The sequence below is a fragment of the Dermacentor albipictus genome, chromosome 10 (assembly GCF_038994185.2).
Source record: "Dermacentor albipictus isolate Rhodes 1998 colony chromosome 10, USDA_Dalb.pri_finalv2, whole genome shotgun sequence".
NCBI lineage: Eukaryota > Metazoa > Arthropoda > Arachnida > Ixodida > Ixodidae > Dermacentor > Dermacentor albipictus.
In genome coordinates, this window is record NC_091830.1 from 58,440,386 (window position 1) to 58,461,295 (window position 20,910).

General features: G+C 46.1%; 1 long non-coding RNA gene across 1 annotated transcript; it reads right to left on the bottom strand.

Annotated features, from left to right (window-relative positions):
* Positions 1–12,824: 12,824 nt before the first annotated feature.
* Positions 12,825–15,008, bottom strand: LOC135896011 (uncharacterized). The gene is made up of 2 exons (XR_010562543.2): positions 13,884–15,008; positions 12,825–13,306 (listed from the first exon to the last, which is right to left on the bottom strand). It is a non-coding gene; the product is annotated as an uncharacterized lncRNA (long non-coding RNA).
* Between the last annotated feature and the right edge of the window lie 5,902 nt (positions 15,009–20,910).

The window sequence follows — 20,910 nt, forward strand, 5'->3', positions numbered from 1 at the left end:
CGAGCATGCTTCCCCGACGCTATGGTGACTCCGCGGTTATGGTTGACTAAAGTTGTGCCTATAGCATGTGTCATTGAACACGTTACGTCGCTGCCTCCCACTTGCCCTTCGGATTTCATCGGTGCTGTGGCTACTGCGATGCACAGCAGTTAGGTGTGTCTAGTGCGCGCGTCACTGCACACGTCACGTGGCTGCCTCCCGCGGGTCACTTGCGCTTTGGATTTCATCAGTGCTGCAAGGTCCATTAAATAGGTCGCGAAGCTTGGGAAGAAAGGCGTGCCAAAACCTATCGCCAAAGATATCGTGCGAATAGATCAAGGGGTGGGGGGATGGGGGCACAAACACTAAAGCTCGAAAACCAGTGTGAAAAAGAAAATGTTCGAACATTTTAAATCGGAATGATGTCATGTGAGTAAATATTTCGTTTCGAATATTTCTGGTGTACAAAAGCAAGGAATGGTAATTTTTTTCCATTTCACAATTAGCTCTTGGCGACCCCTAGCAACCAGTGTTTCTGGCACAAGGCTTGGCAAGACTTTGCGAACCAGCTGCTATAATGTACGGAATGGCATTGCTCAATCGAACGCGGCGGTTTCATCCGAGTATTTCTTTATGGGCTCGCGTGTTTGTTCAAAATCTGGCGTGCGTATCACTTCAAATTTGGCCTGACCAAGCACAAGGCATATATTTGCGAAAGGTAGGAATACATATTTTTTGTTATCCTGCAAGTTCACTATGCCGCATCCAACACGCTATGTCTCTTCGTGAAAATAAACGCGGAAGGCTCCACGAAGATATGCTGGTTCACTCTCCGTAACACAGGCCTTGAGTGGCCAACGGGCAGTAAAATTAGCAAATCGAATATTTTTTAAATGATAATGTAAAGCAACGTTGCCTGATTACTGTTGGATATGAATACATGTTGTCGCATGGAATTACGAATGATTCTCTAAAAACGTTCTGCATATGCCGCTGTGTGTTCTGCATTGCGACTGTGTGCTGGCCATAGCACTTTTCATCCATTCAAACATGTTTTCTTTGGTAAATTATGTTGGTTGCATTATTCTAGACGAATAAAGGTGAAGTTGCTTTTGAAACCTCTGTGACATCGTCATTTATTTCCATCTTATTCGCGCACCTTCCTAAGGAGCCTACTGGCGGGAATCCCGCCAATAACAGCCTAATTATGTTCACATTAAGAGATACGCCACTACTGTGGTTTAATGACACGCTGGCGCTTCAGCTGAGGCGAGTCTCAAATCTCCTCTCAGCCTCGAAAGAAAAATAACTGCTGCCATAGCGGTTGAAATGCCGGACGCTAAAGAAAATCAAACATTGGCTTTAAGTAGCATAAGGTGTGGACGTCATTGCCATTTCCTGATGTGAAGCAACACTTTCTTTTTTTTACTTTTTTGCCTGCTGTTCGTTGTCCTTCCGACACGTAGATGGCGACAGTTGCAACGCAACGCACCACCATTTTGTTGACATGCGGGATTCTATGGAAGCTTCGCTACCAGTTTACATATACCTTGGGTGATGTTCCTACTGGGATGCACTCCAAAGCGTCCACCTCAGCGGAATCTGTGAAACGTGGTCGCACACCGAAGCCCGCCGCAGAAGACGAAGCAAGGGAGCACAAAATGGAATGCTGTGCAAGTTTACAACGTGCACGACGACATACGGATGAATACCTAAGCGAAAACATTTCTCCAAAGCGGCTTCAATGCTTTCGCATTCGCACACATAAACAGTTTGAAGTAGCTCTGCCGAACCTTTTTCATTCCATAAACAGTGCGTGACAAACTAAACGATGTCAGGCGTGCTTCTCAGCATGTGTCTGAACAGTTACTTTTATTTGTCACAGTCGTTTCCTTCTTTATTGCGATCTTTTCTACCATAAATATATTGACAATGCACGCAGAGTAGCTAGCTTTATTTTATATGCCTTCAGCATCCTTTAAATTTCATCTTACCCGCTATCTAAGTCATTATACGAAATCTTCTGCATGAATTTCTATATTAGAATTAGGTGATAGTTGCCAGTTCGCTATGGGTGTGACATGCAAATAACGGGCGGGAACGTATATTTATCTGCAAGTTAAAGAATGCAAACTGGAAAATTTGACATGTACCCCCCGCGACAGTGCGTCTCTAATGAGGTTGTTGCTTTAAAAAAAAGTGTGGCGTTTTACCTGCCAAAACCACTTTCTGATTATGAGGCACGCCGTAGTGGAGGACTCCAGAAATTTCGACTTCTTTAACGTGCACCTAAATCTAAGTACACGGGTGCTTTTCGCCCCCCATCGAAATGCGGCCGCCATGGCTGGGATTCAATCCCGCGACCTCGTGCTCAGCAGCCTAACACCATAGCCACTGAGTAACCATGGCGGGTAGGTTGTTGCTTTAGCACGTATACCCCCATAATTCTGTTTTTGAGAACTAAAAGGTCGTCGACGCATGCTTGTTGTTCATTTGATGTCAAATGAATGGACACTTCTCTAGAACACGGGAGATGCGTGCTGCCAAGCGACATCTATCTAATTATGCCTGGTGCGCGACGTCCTCTATGTAAACGTGCGTGGCTACATTACTAAGCCACTCCTAAATTCACGTTCTGTTGGCTGCCATGTGCTTTGACAGCTGCTTTTGTGATCGCATAGCTGTCAAACCCGCCACGCCACGAAACAAATTCGGAAATTTCACGGTTAGGCCAATGAGCGTCTGATTATTACTGGCAGCCGTGGCTGTAGTAGCAAGTGCTCCCTATACCTTATTTTATGTCCGCTAAGGTCAGTATTACTCTTGGAATTTTGAAGCAGCCCACAACAGTTGTTGGTATGGGCCCACAACTGTCGCTTCAGACCAATCTGATTGGCTAAAAAGTGGCACTGGCATATCATTCCGATAGCAACTAGCTCTTTGAGATGATTGCCGCGTGTACTTGATTTTGATTTTGACACTGTAGCACACAGCCACCATGGTGGACGAGCCAAGAAGCGGCTGGTGAATTTCAAACAAATAAGGAGATAAAAAATAAGAATATATATGATATTTGATTTTACATTACGGAACACCGGTATGCGATAGCACGTGGGGGTGCCAGTTCCCGTTACGTGAAGACGTACGAATGAAATCGGCAAATTTGGAGCATTTATTAACCGCCTGGCGAACACTTCACTTCACGTATGTTCCAACACGCGCGTTTGCATCTGCATAATTTTCTTTCGCCGGAATTTTTTATGCTTCAGATAAGATTTTGCTATGCCTAACCTCTGGCGGAAGAAAACTAGAGTGGCCCAAACTCGCCTTGGGCGTTTGGGAGCATTGAACTTCCAGCACTAGAGCTTCAGACGGTTTCTACTATCTTTCGAGGCCGAACAAAACAAACTACGGGAGCCGGCATTGCCAGGCAGCTGTGTCTTTGGGGCAATAATTTCGATGAGCAGCTGATACCACAGTGTTGTTTCGAGTGATTTCTTTCGCGTCATTCTGGCGCGGTAAATACGGCAACCCGTCGTCGTCGGCAAAGACTGTGACAATGCTGACATCAATGCTATCTAACGCTACCAACGTGACAATACTTTGAAGTTTACGAAATCAACGCGCACAAAATCTAAACGAGCAAAAAACACTGATGTCGCGGTGGAAAAAATGCACATTTCATAACGATACTCCGTACGGCGTAATTTGAACGCAGCTCTATACGTGTTTCCATTTCGCGATATATTGGCTGGCGCAAGCAGTCTGTTTCGCGCGGCAGATTGCAAACGGAGCGAAGTGTGGTGCAACTGCCTCGCGAATCGGGAGATCGCGGGAGGCATCGCGTGGGTGACGAGTGGGCGCGATTCACAGGAGCCACCAAAGACAGACCTCCGCTCATGCATTGCTTTGTTTCCATGTATGGTATCGGTCGACGCGCTCGCTGGATGCCATCGGCGAGCACACGACGGCGCACTACTCTGCTGCCATATCGTAGCAGTTCTCGTCGCAGAGACGGTCATGTGCAGAGCTAGGCTTTGCGTCTGACACTTTCTCCATACAATCCTCCTCCGCTTTCCACCTCATGGTTCCGCTGCACCTTATTCCACCGCGTTCCTCTCCGCGCTCTCTTCGCTATCGCCGTTTTACAGCGAAGCTATACACCACTACCATCCAAGGAAATGTTCGCGTCGTAAGCAAAAAACTTCCCATACGTGGGCAGATTCCTGATATAGTGCAATGCCGGGCCGACCCGCGGCGGAGGGGAAGCAAGTGTTAAGCTCTCCACATACGTGTGCCGATCCCGAAGATAGTGCAATGCCGGGCGGACCTGCGGTGGAGGTGAAGCAGGTGTTAAGCACTCCTAATACGTGGACCAATCCCGAAGATAGTACGATGCCGGGCCGACCTGCGGCGGAGGTGCAGTTCGCCATGAAGGGACCCACACTTACAGCTTTGCTGGTCATCTTTCTTCACAGAGTGGAAGGGCACTGAGTTTTTTTTCACCCTCCGCTGCCCCCTGCGTTCCGTATTTCATTTGTCGCTGTGCTCGTTTGCTCGGTTACGCAGAGGGACGACGCCGATGTGACACCCAGGAATGGGCCCCTACGAACTGCACTCTAAAAGTTATACTTTTATAACATCCCGACATAAAGTGCTTGTTCCGCCACCTCTGAACTTTGTTTCGTCGTGACAGAGAGTGACACATATCTAACTTCACGACAGAAAGCTTTCGCGACATCAGTAAGATTTCTAGAAAACTACAGGCATTTCTGCCCGCATCAGTCCAATGGGCACGTAAATAAACTGAGTGTCAGATTACTTATTCTAAGTGGCAAACATTAATTTTTCGAGCCAACGTAAATAATCTCAGCGCTAGCACAAGTAGGCCGTGGCACACTAAACTTAATCTAAGCGCAAATATACTTACTATAGGCGCCAGCAGCTTTATTTCACGTGCTAATAAATTTATTTACTTTACGAAACAGGAAGTTCTTCAATCAGGATAACGAAACCCTCAAATACAGGTAGCTCAACACGACAGAAGTAATATTTGTGTTCACTGCTAACATTTATCATGCGAGTGACTACCGAAGTAAGCGTGGAAATAAATATGCCGCACTGGCCGGACATCTATGTATAAAACGTTAAGACTTTAAGAATTGCTAGCCCACTTGTTTAGACACTGAGCGAAGACTGAAGGCGTCACTGGTTAACACTTTATTGAACAACCGAGCACTCGTCAGCTTAACTATTCCTAGCTGTCACAGATCACGTAGGCGGCTGATCGCGTTCTGGCACTGATTTGCAGCTTTCAGAAACCATGCAGATTTCTTGCAGATCCTTCACGGTTGAAATCAAAGAATAAGAGTTTAAAACTCCTAAGTGAAAGATTCGTTCTAATTTTGTAGTGAACATGCAAAAACAGTGTACCAAAGAAAACACCTTTCTTCAGAAGTTTGTAAAAAATCAGGTGGCCGCTTTTGCTAAAAAAGAAAGACTTTAGCCAACAAACTTTGCACTGCCGTTTTTATAACTATACACTGATAACTCGTATGGCAAGCATTATATTATTGTGGCAATTAAAGAATTTTTTTCGTGAATATCTATATTGGTTGATCTACAGGTCTTCGAGCACGTCTGTGTGCCTCAGCGCAAATGGCACAGCCATTCATTTGATAAAATGTCGCAGCCAGAACAAAAAAAAAACGACTACAACACTCCCTAATGCAAAATTTGAGCGCAGATGTGTACGTGTTTTCATATCGCGATGTATTGCCTGGCGTGGTACATCTCTCTCGTGAGCCATGTTGCGAACAGAGCGAAGTGGTGCACCACTGCCTCGCTACTCTGGAGATCTCAAGAGGCAGCTTGTGGGTGACGCGAGGGCGCGGAGAGAAACACAAAGAATTTCAGAAGAGAAATCTGCTAGGCCGCGACAGCCCGATAAATTCGCGGTTGGGGGAGGAAGAAATGCAGTTTGCGTCGCAGCACGCCAGATGATGCACCTGGCGCGTTCCCATCGTTTACATGTTCTTGTGTGGATGCGACGCACGAAAATCACGATACTGTCCCATGTATGTTTAAGTTATCCAGATTTCATTCTTTAACGTCAATAAATAGCAGTAATGGACATTTTAGCAGCGATTGTTTATGAATACGGTCCTAACTACAAGCTGTACTGCGCTTGAAACAAGCTACTAGCCCGCCCCGCACACTCTCAAGTTCTAGCGATGGCCACAGAGGGCGAAAAATCAACCGCGGCGCGTTCCAGCATAAGCGCGGAAGTGGAGCTACTGTAATTTGGGCGCATATTTTATTTTGTAGTTTTTATGCTAGGGGCGCACAACGAAGCTCAATATTAGATCTATAAATGCACACATAACCGTCAAACATAGTTAACATGTAACATTCCGCAAAATAAACAGACAACTATTTTTATTAAATTTACGTTATTAAGGCCTGTGCTTTATTACTTGAATAGAGGTTTTGAGACCTCACTGACCTGTGATAAGCAGCAGCCCACTGGTATCGATTGAAGTCCGTGCCGTTTATTGATTCAAATTGTACGGCGGTTATATTTGCCAGCGGGGAGGTCATTTTTTGTGCAGCATCACGCAGGTTCATCTTAATTAGACAAGAATAATAACTCAGCCAGTTTATGCATCCGACATTCAATAGCCGCTACCAGATGATCGTGTTTTAAGGACTGTGAATTTTATCAGCTGCGGCGTTTTACTGGCGTAATGGGTACATACACGGCTTCCGTCGTCAGTGGTCTGCCGCGTCTAGCCGCGTAATGACCGGTTGCTTGAAAAAAATGCGCAAGCTAGCGTGAGAACTCGTCGCTGGAACCGAGCATAGTCTGTCTGGAAACTACCGAAGAAAGCGCATTAACCTTGCAGCTTGTGGGTGTGTGCACCAGTGAGTAAAAAAACACTGTTTCGCATTTTCAACTTTCAATTTCTTCCGGTGCAAGGCGGGTAAAACAGATTGCTGTAGTCATCTTTTTCGAAGTGGAAAATTATAATAAAGTCATTCCTCTTCAAACGCAATTCAAACAAGGCTCTCGTTATTTTGCCACGTTGCTAAAATTCCTAACACGGAGTACAGTATAAAAAATAATCAGTTTTGGCTTTGTCTGCATGAATGATACACTGCGACAAATTCGCAGCAAATTAGTGCAAGTGTACTTCCGGTGATAGTTAGATTAATATCATTTGATACATAATAAGATTACTTTGTTTATTACCTAGTAGCTGGCAGAAAATTTAATCGTAGCTTCACAAAGCACAGCCCCCACAAGGACACCAATGAAAGAAATGCACACTGAAAACAGTGTTGTGAGTGTGTGTTTTCTGTCATGGAGCGTTTTGTGCACTATTCTTAGTCATACATGAATCACAAACTCACCCACGCTTCCACCATGGTAACTGAGACTTCCTTCTTTTGCCTGCAGCCTCCAACAAGATGTTCATATTTGATCACCACTTTAGACTCTATTGTCTCTGGACGTACAAGTCACCAGTGAATTAGTCGTCATAGAGGCAGAATCAGGAATCAGAAACAGGCGCAAACAGGAATTCATTACTGTTGCTGCGTTAACTAAATTTACTTTTTCTTCGTATATACCATGTGCAGGAGGTCCCAATTCAGTCTCCGTCTCCGGGACCTCCTCCTGTATATTGCATGCTGTAATAACTTCGTATACAGCAGCAAAGTGTGATTCTGATTCTGATTCTGAGGAAGGATACCTAACGTGCAATAAAGCTGGGGCTTCCGGTATTTTTTGCTTTCAATATCGGCGAATTATTCCACAGGCCAAATTAGCCAATGATGGGAAAGAAGCCATGTTCGCGAGCCCCGTTAGCATATAGGAGATTAGCGGAACTATAAAAAAGACGTAGCTGAATGCAGAAATCCTGTTAAGCATACATTGTGAACCGCTTCCATAAAAGCGTCATGAGACTGGAAACCAGGTTGTTTGCCTGCGCTTGCAAGGTGCTGAACGGAGTCCATGAGCAGCTTCGACAAGCATTTGAGTGCCATGGTGGACTGATGTCGTACAAAAGATTGTGTGCAGAGCTGAAGTAAGGCGGGATGGGCGATTTGGTTTTGCAGGTACCAACAAGTGTCCATTACATTCGCTGAGCGCAGTCTTTGCTTTGTGTTTTAGAAGTTCCGTGTTCGTGCCTGTCTTGTTCTTGTGTGGCGATTCTGAAATACTCGCGATAAGGCAAATCCATCAAGTATTTATGTACGAGATTCCAATTTGCGTGCGAACGATGATCATCATGCAATAAAACTGCGACTTTGGCAAGTTGGTAATGCTTTCTCATGAAGTATACAGAGCGCAAGAACGAGGACCTATACAACAAGCGACACGCAACAGAAGCGACCCGCCGTTGTCGCGTATAGGTCATGGTGTTGCGTTGTTGAGCACGAAGTCCTCCCAGCCATGGAGGCCGGATTTCGATGGGGTAGAAATGCAAAAACACCTTTGCACTTTGACTTTGGCGCATGTTAAAGAACCCTAGCTGGTCAAAGATAATCCGCAGTCCAACATAACGGCTTGCTCATGTCGTGATTTGTCACGTAAAACCACATAATTTAAGTGACTTAAATTTTAACACAACACAAGCGCGGTTCGCAACTGAAAGGTTTATTGAATAATTCACAAAAGTACAAAGAAGCACACAAGTGCCGTGGCATGAGTTGCCGCAGCCTTCTTAAGGAGCTGAAGTTAGAAAAATATCTCCTGCAGAAAGGTGGATTCCTTGTCAAGCAAACCAAGTGAGGTTTGGCAAAAACAGTTTTTGTTTTCGTTGCTTATGTGATATGCTGCTATTACTCGGTGAGGAATTACATATTTACGCATTATTTTTATCTCAGCCCTCACAGATAGCGGTAAGCAACCACATGATCGGGAGTGCAAGGCTAGATTAGTTGGAGCAACATTCTTCACCGAAGTCGTACATTAATTCAACGCTCCGTTTTATTTCAAGTAGGATTATCATCGTGCTCTCTCTGCGCATTGTTGTGGTTGCTCGATTCAAATGTTTCTAGCTGGTCAACAATACATGGATGGTTCAAAGATGTATACTTTATAGTTACTGATCTTTCCTTGTCAATTTCTTTCTAAGATTCGCAATTTTCAAACATCTACGTAAGGTAAAAGTGGAAGGCCTTACCGGTGACGTATTAGTTGAATTCTATGTCCATTGGCTGTTCTAGCGATATTGCAATGGTTGCGTGTAACTCGATAAGGTGGAGCCCGAGCTCAGCGGTCCAATCCTCCGCTAATCCCGCATACTGAACAAGGTTCGAGGCTTGTAAGGGTGCGGCCATGATGTTCCTTACTGTACGTTGTGGATATATGTCATTGTATTCAACTCGACTTCACAGAGATCAATTGACGACTTTTCTGAGGTGCCGTGAGGTGAATATTGGCTATGCAGCATCACAAAGGTGTCCGAAGCGAATATATAGCTTCGAATATATAGCTTAATAGATATATATAGATCAGGAGCAGCACGAAGTACGACGGCAACTTTATGTCACGCATTTTTTTACGTCACACGGGGATTGGACAGACAGCCGCGTTTCGCGCGGCTGCGTGCGTAATCAGGTAAAAATAACAAATAATTTTTATCCGGGTATTTAATGATAAACGCTATCTTGATATTTAGAAACGCTGAAGTGGACCTTCGTGACAGTTTCCAGACACTCGGGAACGTAAAAATGTGCCATAAGGTTGGTAACGTAAATGTTGATAATGCCACTATTGAACGAATTGCGAGTATCCAAAAACTTTTTTTTTTTCAAATGTCTCCGCCTCGGCATAGGATTCATTTGTTTTCGTGTAGCTTGAGTAACGTTTGTTTGCTTTTTTACAAAAAAAAGTGTTCGCACTAACAATATACTCTGTACGTGTGTCTCCCTTAAGTAGCATTATTATGGTTAACATCAACGCACTTTGTTATGCATACCTAATGTACCACTGGTACTTGAAACTCTGCGTACGCAGGCGGCAAGAAAGGGAATGTACAAAGCTGTGCTTACGACCTTGCTCCTGTAAGATCCACAATAGGATAGCGTTTCAGTTAGAATGCCAGTAGCCGCTAAGACCTACATTTATATCATACGGAGACCGTTTGGCAGTTCCCCAGTTTTGCTACATACTTGTGTGAGCGTCACCGAATCCTTTCTCAGTAGTACGGGCTGCTGGCTAGTCGGTTCATATTGAACAACAATCAGGCAGTGAAACATGTGCGAATTTAGTGCATATAAAGGACACGAAAAGAAACAGACAGAACGGGCACTGCCCTCCCTTGTCACCGTTATTTTTGAATTTCATTATGTTACAGAGTGGCCGGGGGTATTATGGCCTGAAATGGAACGGTTTCTTACGTAAAATCGGCTAAAGTTACATTTTTGTTGGAAGTAAGCGCAAAACATACTGAGTCTAGTAGGGATTTCCGAAAATTCACTACTGCTACACTGCTGCACATGCAAGATAAAGTGCCGCTTGAAAAGTTCAGAAACCTAGCCCGAGGGAATGTTTTGCAGAGACATATTCTGTACATGTTTCGAGGTATATTGCGAGCAATATAGCTCGCAGTACCACCGAGATCTTTACGCATCCATCAATTCACTCTGACATGTCATTAGCGTGTGAGTTGACCCCTTAGTGATGGGACTTACAGGACAAGCAATTAGGCTGCATTTTATTCTTTACCATAAGTGTATTTTCGTAGGAGACATTGCTTTTGCTAAAACAAGTTATATCATCGGTATTTCATCAATTATACGTGCTCTAAAGGTTTCAAATCAATCGCCTTAACATTCGACCACAAATCGTGACGTGTGCGTTAGGTGGACGACGTAGCACTAATGATCACTACGACTTCTTACAAATTAGAATCTAGTAGACGGCTGCTCATAGAGATGTGATTTGGCTTTATGTTAATGACATATGGGGACACATGCCTTTTGCAGTTCAGAAAATAAAGCCAATATTTCGCTCTTGCCTTGTGATGGGCTGAGTGGCTATCGTGCCAATATACACAGAGCGCTTTTGCAAAGCATTACATGGCTGACTATTACGAAAATGAGCCAAACGCCGATAATGTTCAATTGCAGCATGGCATTATCCCTAGTTCTTGGGCCGATCTTAAAAACGCATTATATTTCAACGTATATTCACAATTTTTAGAGTCGCGTACAGGAATGTCAACTTGAAGTGGGAACACCGCGGAGCTGCGATTGAATTGGCATCCTTACCTAAGGAGACTGCCCCACTAGAATAATAATGATATGTAATTTTTATTTGCTCAACAGCCAGATAGGGCCAAATACCGCCATGGCATATGGTGATAGGTTCTGAATGTATAAATTAATGGAACAGACAATCAGCTGAAAATGATAAACATGTGGTGGTTCTAAAAAGGCTTAAAAACAATCGCTTTAAATGGCGTGAAATATATGAGTACTGAAAACATGACCCTTGCTAATAGTGCGAGCTATGAGCATAAAAGTTCCGTTACGAAAAGCTGATTAAATAAAACGTATACCATAGCACAAGTGCCTCAAGAGGGTCATAGAAATCAGGGGATGCGAGGCACGTGCTCTAAATTCTTTTTGCACCGCAGCCTCAGCCTACGAACAGATAACCCGGCCAAATGATTTGTACGGTGTTTACGTCTGCTAAAAGCAGTAGCACTGTTTTAGGATCAAGCGACTGCTGGTTCAAGAAACAAAAATGAATTCTGTCGTTTTACGTGCGAGGACCACGATTTGATTACGAAGCATACCGTAGTGTGGCACTCGGGATTAATCTCTAGCCTATGGACAGGGACGTTTTTGCCTTTCGCCCCCACTGAAATGTGGCAGCTGGAACCCGGATTCGATCCCGCGACCTCGTGCTTGGGAGCGCAGCGCTATAGACGTGAGGGTAGTAGGAAGAGCGCTGGACGGTTTAAATGTTTACGCTCTTTGGCGCCCGTTCCTGCGGCGAGCGTAGGCGTCAGCGTAACCGAGCGAACGAGCACATCAAAGAGTGAACGTGGAGCGCCTCGGCGCTGAAAGACGCGAGGAGGAAAGCGAATCTGGGAGGTGCATGGTACCATGAGGCTGGAAGCAGAGGAGGAGGGCATGGCGAAAGCCCAAGAAGAATAGCGTAGTGTCAGCGACGATCGCTACGAGATGGCGCCAGTGTATAGCACGTCGTCTGTCGTCTGGGAGGTCTGTCTGCGGCTGCTGCTGCTGCTTCGTGTCGCGTCCACGCGTCACCTACGCACTGCCTCTCGCAATCTCCAGAGTAGCGATGCAGTCGCGTCACATTTCGCTCCGCTTGCAACGTGCTGCACAAGACAGGTGGTCTGCGCCAGCCGATATATCGCGAAATGAAAACACATACAGAGCAGCGCCCAAATTTAGCGTTGGGGTGTATTGGAATCACCGGTACATTTTTTTTCTGCACAATATCAGAGATTCGCCAACATTTTGAGGTTTCATGACGCGTTGATTTAGGAGGTGGCCGAACGGCGACTTTCTGAATACAGTTCAAATAAGATTGGCCGAGTGTGGTACAGGCGTTGCATATCACGTTCGGCTATATTTTGGGATGAGTTATGTCGAACAAGTTGTTCATTGTATGAATCGATCGCATTCACATGACACCAGTTTCCAGCGCATACGCCACTGTAGGGGCCTCTTAATTTCATTGGTGTCTTGCGTTAGCGCCACACTTGCCGCCTCGGTAATAGTGACGACACTGCCACGCAAGGACCGATCCCTGCCGAGCCACGACGCCCATATATTCCGCCGATGTAGTGGGGGCTTCACACAATGCATAAAATGTTATTTATTTGCACCACTCATGAAGCAGGTTAACATGCTAAAGAAGGGAACAGATTTTTCATTAGAAATTAAATTTGTTCTCTTCTCGTTGCTTAAATACACCGATGATAGCACGCAGGTTGTAAAATTTCGGCTACGCAATTGTGGCCACGTCATGTATAAATGTATGAATAAAGCGCTCAAGTACGTGTTTGCGGCCATTGCAGGAAATTCAAGACTGTTAAAGCATCTTACGGACGGTCAACGCGAGTGACTTAGAACATCTGTTTTGCTGCTTTCCAGAAAATGAGGATGAAGGGTCCGAGACCAGTTGCTCTCGCTGCATGTGCACATGTTCCAACTGTGGCAGGCGCCGTACTTCAAGAGGTTCCAAATTCCCTGTCTGGTTAAAGCCTTTGTGGAAGTCCTTGTCCAATGAAAGCGTGTTTGCTTGCTCTCCGTGGTCCGTCGCGAGTTAGTCTAGATGCTGGAAAAACAGTAAACCGCGAAAAATCTTTGTCAATCTCTGTATCATTCGATTATGAACTACGCAACAATGGGATTTGGGGTCTTTGTTAAGCACGATTCCAAACACAACACTGCCTTTCAGGGTACGGTGCATTTCAGTTGGCACCAACGGACACCAACAAAAATCACATTGCATCTGTTACTACGCTTGCGCATACAGATATCGCGTTAAAGCGACAAGCCATGCAATACCGTCTAACCGGAATCCTCTTTTTTCAAATAAATGCTTGCCGAAGCTTACAGGTTTGGCTTTCGATTACTTTGCAAAACATGTTGGCTCTTGGTCATACATAAATACTGAACCACATATTACCACAAGTATCAAACATGGCTGCTGTAAAGCTATAGATTTTGCGAATTTAAGTCCCATAATTGGTCTGCATACGAGAATATTTGCGGATGACGTCGTACTCAGTTACATGCAAGAAACGCACGAAAGCCAACCCGCCAGTACACACATCTAAAACATTAAACGGCCATAATTTATTTGCGTGGAGGCCACGACCTATAACTTAATCGAAGAAAAAATTTCTTACTGGACAAGATCTCCGGTTAGGTGGGGCTAAATCAGGCTGTGTTGGTCGCGGAAGCCATGTGTAGCAGTCGCTAGAGGTCTTCGGCAAAAAATCGGCAGCCTGCATCAACGGCTGATTCCACGTCGGGATAGGAACCGCAAATGAACGAGTCGGGATCTCCCCGCAGCAACGTTCGGAGAGAACGCGTGAGGAAAGCTGAACGCCCCTCTGGCGGTTGGTAGACGGCCACGCATGGCATCGAAGACCACGTGCCGAAGCAATAAGGCCTACGCTCAGTCGCTCTCTCTTCGTCCGGGATCAACAAGCAGGTGTAGATTAATGATCCGACTACCCTGGCGCAATACCCTTCTACGCGTCTGCGCCGCATATTGTTCAGCATAGTGGCAAAAAGAGCACCGCGGTTCCCAACTATATGGTCCATACGATAAAGCACCCACGGCTGTATCACGCGTAGCACCATCAGGCAGCAGTATATCCGGGCCATACGCGCCAGACGAGTCTTCACGACGGGTATAGCTTCCAGGTGGACGCGGATAGCGTTGACGCCTTCTGCGACAGACATTCCTGCGACTTTCGGAATATCACCGCCTTCCTCATCCAAACGATGCAGTGTATCTGCTGACATGCTCGAGAGGTGGGAGCACAACACGTCCAAGTCTGCAGATGTCATCGCGAATACCGAAAGCGGCTTGGGGATGCTCGACTTCCGGTAGGGCTTTGGCCGATGGCTTGGGTAAAAGCGATGCTGCTGTACAGAGCCGCGGAGGCCGAAGCCGTGAGCGTCTTGATCGCTTTCACACTGGCGCTGATGTGTCCTTGTAGAAATGGCAGGCGTAGCTACTTATAAGTACAACTGGTCAGGTGGGAAGACGGGGCTCCAGAATCGTCTCGGTAGCCGTCGCGGTGAATGTCCTGCGCTACATGAAACAAAACGGTTACACTAACGGGCGTTCCTTCGCCACGGGAACAGTAATGCGCACCTTAACATTGCAGATGATCACGTGCTTGATAACGCTGTTAGCTTGAAGGATTGTCACTGAGCAATCAAAAAAAAAAGGAGTTCTACAGACGCGCATTTCTAGCGCCTATCAGATACTGTGAAAGACTGGTCACTACCGACGTGGTCTGTTATGTTTGTCATTTCATGAATAAGTAAAACTAATGGGCACACTCCACATAAAGCTTTTCACTATTTTACGTTAAATAATAATAATATTTGGGGTTTTACGTGCCAAAACCACTTTCTGATTATGAGGCACGCCGTAGTGGAGGACTCCGGAAATTTTGACCACCTGGGGTTCTTTAACGTGCACCTAAATCTAAGTACACGGGTGTTTTCGCATTTCGCCCCCATCGAAATGCGGCCGCCGTGGCCGGGATTCGATCCCGCGACCTCGTGCTCAGCAGCCCAACACCATAGCCACTGAGCAACCACGGCGGGTATATTTTTTTTTTTTTTTACGTTAGAAGTGATGAAATGATAGATATATTCTGCGGAGTGCTTAGCGGCAACAATCACTGTGGCTTGACAACCGTCATAGACAAACAGAATGCCGTTAACCGTTCGTCGAAGGCAATTCACAGTCGTTATGACTGCTTATCGGTCACATAAAAAAATTAAAAGCGTGTAATTGGTGCATTTGGCAAATATACATCTTCTGACGACATCTTGCTGGATAGGGATATCAAGAGAGAAGAAGAGGAAATGCTAAGAAGATAACCATAGCCTTTTCGTGTAGGCTATACCCTACACCTAATTTATAAAGGGGAAAATAAAGACTATATGCTAGAAAGAGTATGTCGGCGCATAAAAATGAGAGCGAACGTTGCACGAGAACGTCACTGTCGGGAAACTAAATACGGCGTGAACCTTATGAATGCGGCCCGTAATTAGAAAAGAATTATATGCTTCCCTGGTACACAGAAAAAGACCAGTCATTCCGCAAAAAAAAAAATCTGATCAGGTGATGTGTAAATCATAGCAACAGCTTCGCAGTATGTCGAAGGGGCGTAGTTCCTAAAGTTAATTCTTAAACAAAGCGCGTTGTACCAATTCGACAGTGTTTGAGCATCAACGCTCGTTCACTGAAGAAACATTGTCTAAGCTTTGCTTGAATTATTTCGGCTTCATTTGTGCTATAAAATTTGCAGGCACCGTAAATGATAGTCTTGCCTAAACAGTTACCTCACGTGGATGCACGGACGCACCATGACTGAAGCATTAGCGGCGGTCTTCCATTGAGTATGCGTAGATTGTATTTCGCCTTGCCTCTTGTCGGCCGTTGTACAGCATTTCGTCTGCTTGTCGTTGCGTATTGATGTTTTATCGTTCGTGTTTTCGGCGTGTCTGCCAGCCTACTCCTACTTGTGCCATGAATCCTGGGCAAGTAAGTTGCTCGATTTATACGATTCCAATCATTATTTTATTGCGACAGCAGTTGTATGGACACTCCGACCGCATTTCTACCGTCACCGTGACGGTCCGTATAAAGTCCAAGGACGATGACACGGTCGCCGTGGGTCCTACGCTGTACTGGGAATGAAAGCTTGCGAGTGGAGTCGACGATCGCGGCTCAATTTCGCCCCTGCGAAAGGGAGGCAAGCGGGTTCGTTTTCTGTAGCGCGTGATGCACGCAACGTTTCGAAGTACCTGCGGGAGAGAGAGCTCTACTCTGGCTTCAGCTGCGCGTGTGGTGGTTGCGCGCGGTCGAGCGGTCGTACCTTGAGAACAATCCGCGTTGGGGGCACAGTATATGTGCGACGGCGTCTGGTAGTTTTGTGCGTGCTGTGTGTTCTCGGAATTCACTTTGCGTCGAAGCAATAGTCAGCACAAGTTTATTGCGCTCGCAGCTGCTGCCGCGTTTCCTCGCGCCGACGCATCGGCAGAGAGTGTCCGGGGTCGTCGAGCATGGTGTGTTTATGTTTGCTGTGCGCGCTGACACCACGCTTGCTAATTTGGTCAGTATGCCTATGTTTATCAGTTTATTAAAACTTTTTAAAACTTCTTTCTGGGCGAGTTGGGGCATACTTGCCATAAAAACTGTTACAGCGCAAACACAATAATAATAATATATGGGGTTTTACGTGCCAAAATCACTTTCTGATTATGAGGCACGCCGTAGTGGGGGACTCCGGAAATTTTGACCACCTGGGGTTATTTAACGTGCACCTAAATCTAAGTACACGTGTGTTTTCGCATTTCGCCCCCATCGAAATGCGGCCGCCGTGGCCGAGATTCGATCCCGCGACCTCGTGCTCAGAAGCCTAACACCATAGCCACTGAGCAACCGCGGCGGGTAGCGCAAACACGTGCAACCACAAAGTATGAAGGACAGGACACAAGCGCTGACTGTCAACTAAATTTTATTAACGGAAGACGGATACCTTATATAAGGGGAAAGGCAGAAGTGAAGGGGGAAGGGAGTGATACAATCGGGGAAAATGACAATGCGCATCGACGAATGAACGTACCAGCAGTCAACGGAATCAGGCGCGAAAAAACAAGAAAACGAAAAAACTAGAAAAACACTAGCAAAAGGCAAGCGATACTAACATAAATGAAATCAGTAAGCAATCGCTTCCCAAAAATGAAGCTCTGCCTCAAAAAGCGATACAGAAGGGGTGCTTACGCACTTGCTGCCATATTTGTGTATGTGGAACGCTTCCAAGCTGACGCGCGCCGTTGCGTCGGCACTCTTGCCGAGAATCTCTGTTTATACCGCTGTTAAAACTAATGTCCTTACCTCATGTAGCTGTCCACTAATTTACTATCGTAATCGGTGCGTCGCCTCACGGCTGAAACTGCGACTAAATGTGACACTCACTGCTTACTTAAATGCACAATAGGCACCGTCCACTGTTCAGAGGGCGCTACAACGTTTTCATTTTCCGGCCCAATATCGCCTGCACCGGCTGCTAGGGAGGCGATGAAAGTAATGCGCTATTCCGACCAGCAGTGGCTCATTTTTCATCGCTCGTTTGAATGCACTGTGCACCGTGTTTTGCACTGTGTTTGTGCACTGTGTTTTGACGAGTTCAAGCTCACTATTGTTCGCGCTTCGGATATCGATCAATTCTTGCGCAGACATATGCGGAGCATGCGCACTTCGCCATTTTCACAACTTCGAGGTTCTTGCCTCGTGATAAGCAATCGAAATTGTCAAGGCGAGTGCATACATTGCATATCCCGGTTTGCTTTGACGTTTGATTTGACGTTGGCCGTCCCAGAGTTTCACTCGTAGATGTCAACAGACGTCGCGCTCAAACCGCAGTGCAAGATGCCTATATTGAAGCGATTACCTTTGCGCTTCTCCTTTGCCTAGCTGTCTTATTAATGTAACTATCACACACTGTGATGTGACAAGGTGCAGGGGAAATGACAAGTTTTTAATGCGTTTTCACGTGTGAGTTCAGCTCCACGAGCGCGAACTCGCGTCAGCCTGGTCGCGCATTAGCCACTGCATCCATGCTACAAGGCAAACACCACCATGCCTTCGGCGATACTTTTTATGTCCACGTGTCTGTAATCACACGGTGAACACAGTTTCGGGCCTTACACACGGCTGCACGCGTAATCATCCCTGCCACAATCGCCTCACTCTAGCTGTCTCATTGAGCATGAGCAACCCCCGAAAAAAGCATTACGACCAAACACCCGCAAACGACCGGCCACGTGCGACGGCCACCTTGTGTGCCGCTAGTCATTGGTTACGTAATTATCGTGCGCATGGGAATACCTTAAATCATGTGGTGCACCGTAAAACCGCGAGCGTGACACGACATTCTGTTTACCGTCTTATGATGGCGTCGTGTATTTGAGGTCATCGGCAAACCAATTGCGCAATCTCCTTTACACTCGCGCCTGCGTGACTTACCGACTCGCCTCATTTTACTTCGCCCGCAGATGGCGTCAAACGTATTGTACGCGTTTCATACTTTCACACTACAACGAACACACTTGTGCTCATGGTCATTTCTACGGAGGCAGCCGTGCTCTACATTGTCCAAGCTGCTCACGTAACTTGTACTCAGCTGCCCCCTCTTCACTGCATCTCCACGCATGAGAATGTGTGACTGATCCAAGAAACCTAATCAGTGAAGCCAAGCCAATTTACTAGTTGCCGAACGGTGACAAAGCGGAGGGCAAGCCAAGTGGGGGTGTTAAGTTGCCAAAGCTGCATTAGGGATTTTGAATATGTCTTGCAGGGGGGGGGGGGGAAGGGGAGGGGTTCCTTTTACGTGGTAAGCACTGATGCCACCTCGGCCGAAGATTTTTTCTCCTGTTGCAATGTTCATCGTTCGAAATCAAGCCGCATCATATGGCGTCATTCTTTGTGGAGGCGCAGTCACAATCGCGGTTCGCTGCTTTGCTCTAAATTCCTGGTTGAATTCCCCGTTTAAGCAGCTACATGTTCATGGGAACGAGACAGAGAGAGATCATTTATTCTAAAGAAGGCAGAGATCGGCCTGAGCTAACGCGCTCTATCCTGCTATTCTACTCAGGGGGAGGTATACGGAGACACAAAGGTGTAATGAGGGATGATGATGACATAGAACTGCAACACTGCTTGTGTGCCTAAATTAAGGTGCATATTAAAGAGCCCCAGTTGGTCGAAATTAAATCGCAACCTTCCACTTCACTGTCTCGCTCATTTAAAGCGTTTCTTTCGTATGGTAGACTCAACGAATCAATCAATTTAAAAAAGGCGCCAACTCCATCTTTAACGACGCTGAACAAATGGCGGTCACTGACCAAGTCAAGGTGAAAATACTACAGCGATGTTTCGGGACCTGTACGGGTTCCTTGATCACACTAAAAGCGGGCAAGAGCCGCAAGTCATCTTAATGCCAAAATGTGACGTAGTGCACGAGTATAGTTGGCAGGCAGATTTTCATCAATCTTGTTGATACTGTTGTCCGTAGTTTGAATAAATAAGGATTCTAACAAGAGCGGTGTCATCGGATTTTTTCCCTCAGGTATTATAAGAACGTTTTCCCAATCGATGCAGTGACTGCGATTATCGGCGTGTTCAGAAAGGGCGTTCGCAGCTTTTTACTTGCTGGAGACGTCTATTTGGTGCGCTTTTAATCATATCGTGAATTTGCTGGTTTTGCCGATGTAATTGCAGCTGCAGTATGCGCATGATGCCTTGTAGATGACAACGGGGTAATTCTTGCTTTCAAGCCTATCCTTTACCTTAACAAGCTCATTTCTCAGCATCTTGGATGGCATGTGTGCTATTCTAAGATCGCATTTTAGAATACGCTGCTGAGACCTTCGCTGACGCCACGCAGATATAGGACGCCAGCGCGTTTCGTGAGCGACTTGCCTTGAGACGGCTTGGGATGGAGGACACGAGCTTCCATTTTGTTAATAAATTTCTTGGGGTTCCCATTCCCGGGTTATTCGTGCGAATTGTCTTCAGCTCGTTCTGCATTTCTTCGTCACTTGAGCAGGTGCGTGCGGCCCGCGCCACGAGAGACGAGATGACGGATTACTTGTGGCAAGCCGGGTGACATGAATTGAAGTTTAAGGACTGCCCGGTATGATTCGCCGTCCTATGCGCGGCAAATGAGAGTCTCCTTCCACTTCGCTTCACGAGGACGTCAAGGAAGGGGAGGCTAGTGTCACACTCGATCGTATTCTGTAGTAAATTGTGTGGCTGCTTCTGCTGAGTTGAGAAGACGCAGGAGGCGCGAATCATCCAGCCTTCGCACAATGTAGAAGCAGTCGTCTACGTATCGGTTAAAAATCTTTCGCGCGGGAGTGAAGTCAGAGAGGGCCTTCTGTTCAATTACCTCCATGACCAAGTTGGCAGTAGTGACGAAAATAAAAGCACCCATGGCATTTCTGTTGATCTGCCTGTAAAATGGTTTGTCGTAAGTGAAGTAGGTGTTGCTCAAACAAAATTCTAAAAGCTCGCAAATGTCATGCACTTCCAAAAGCGTGCACTCAGCGAGCGTGTCGTCAGCCAGCAGGACATTTCTGCACGTAGATATGGCCAGGTAAACACGCACTGAAGTGAAG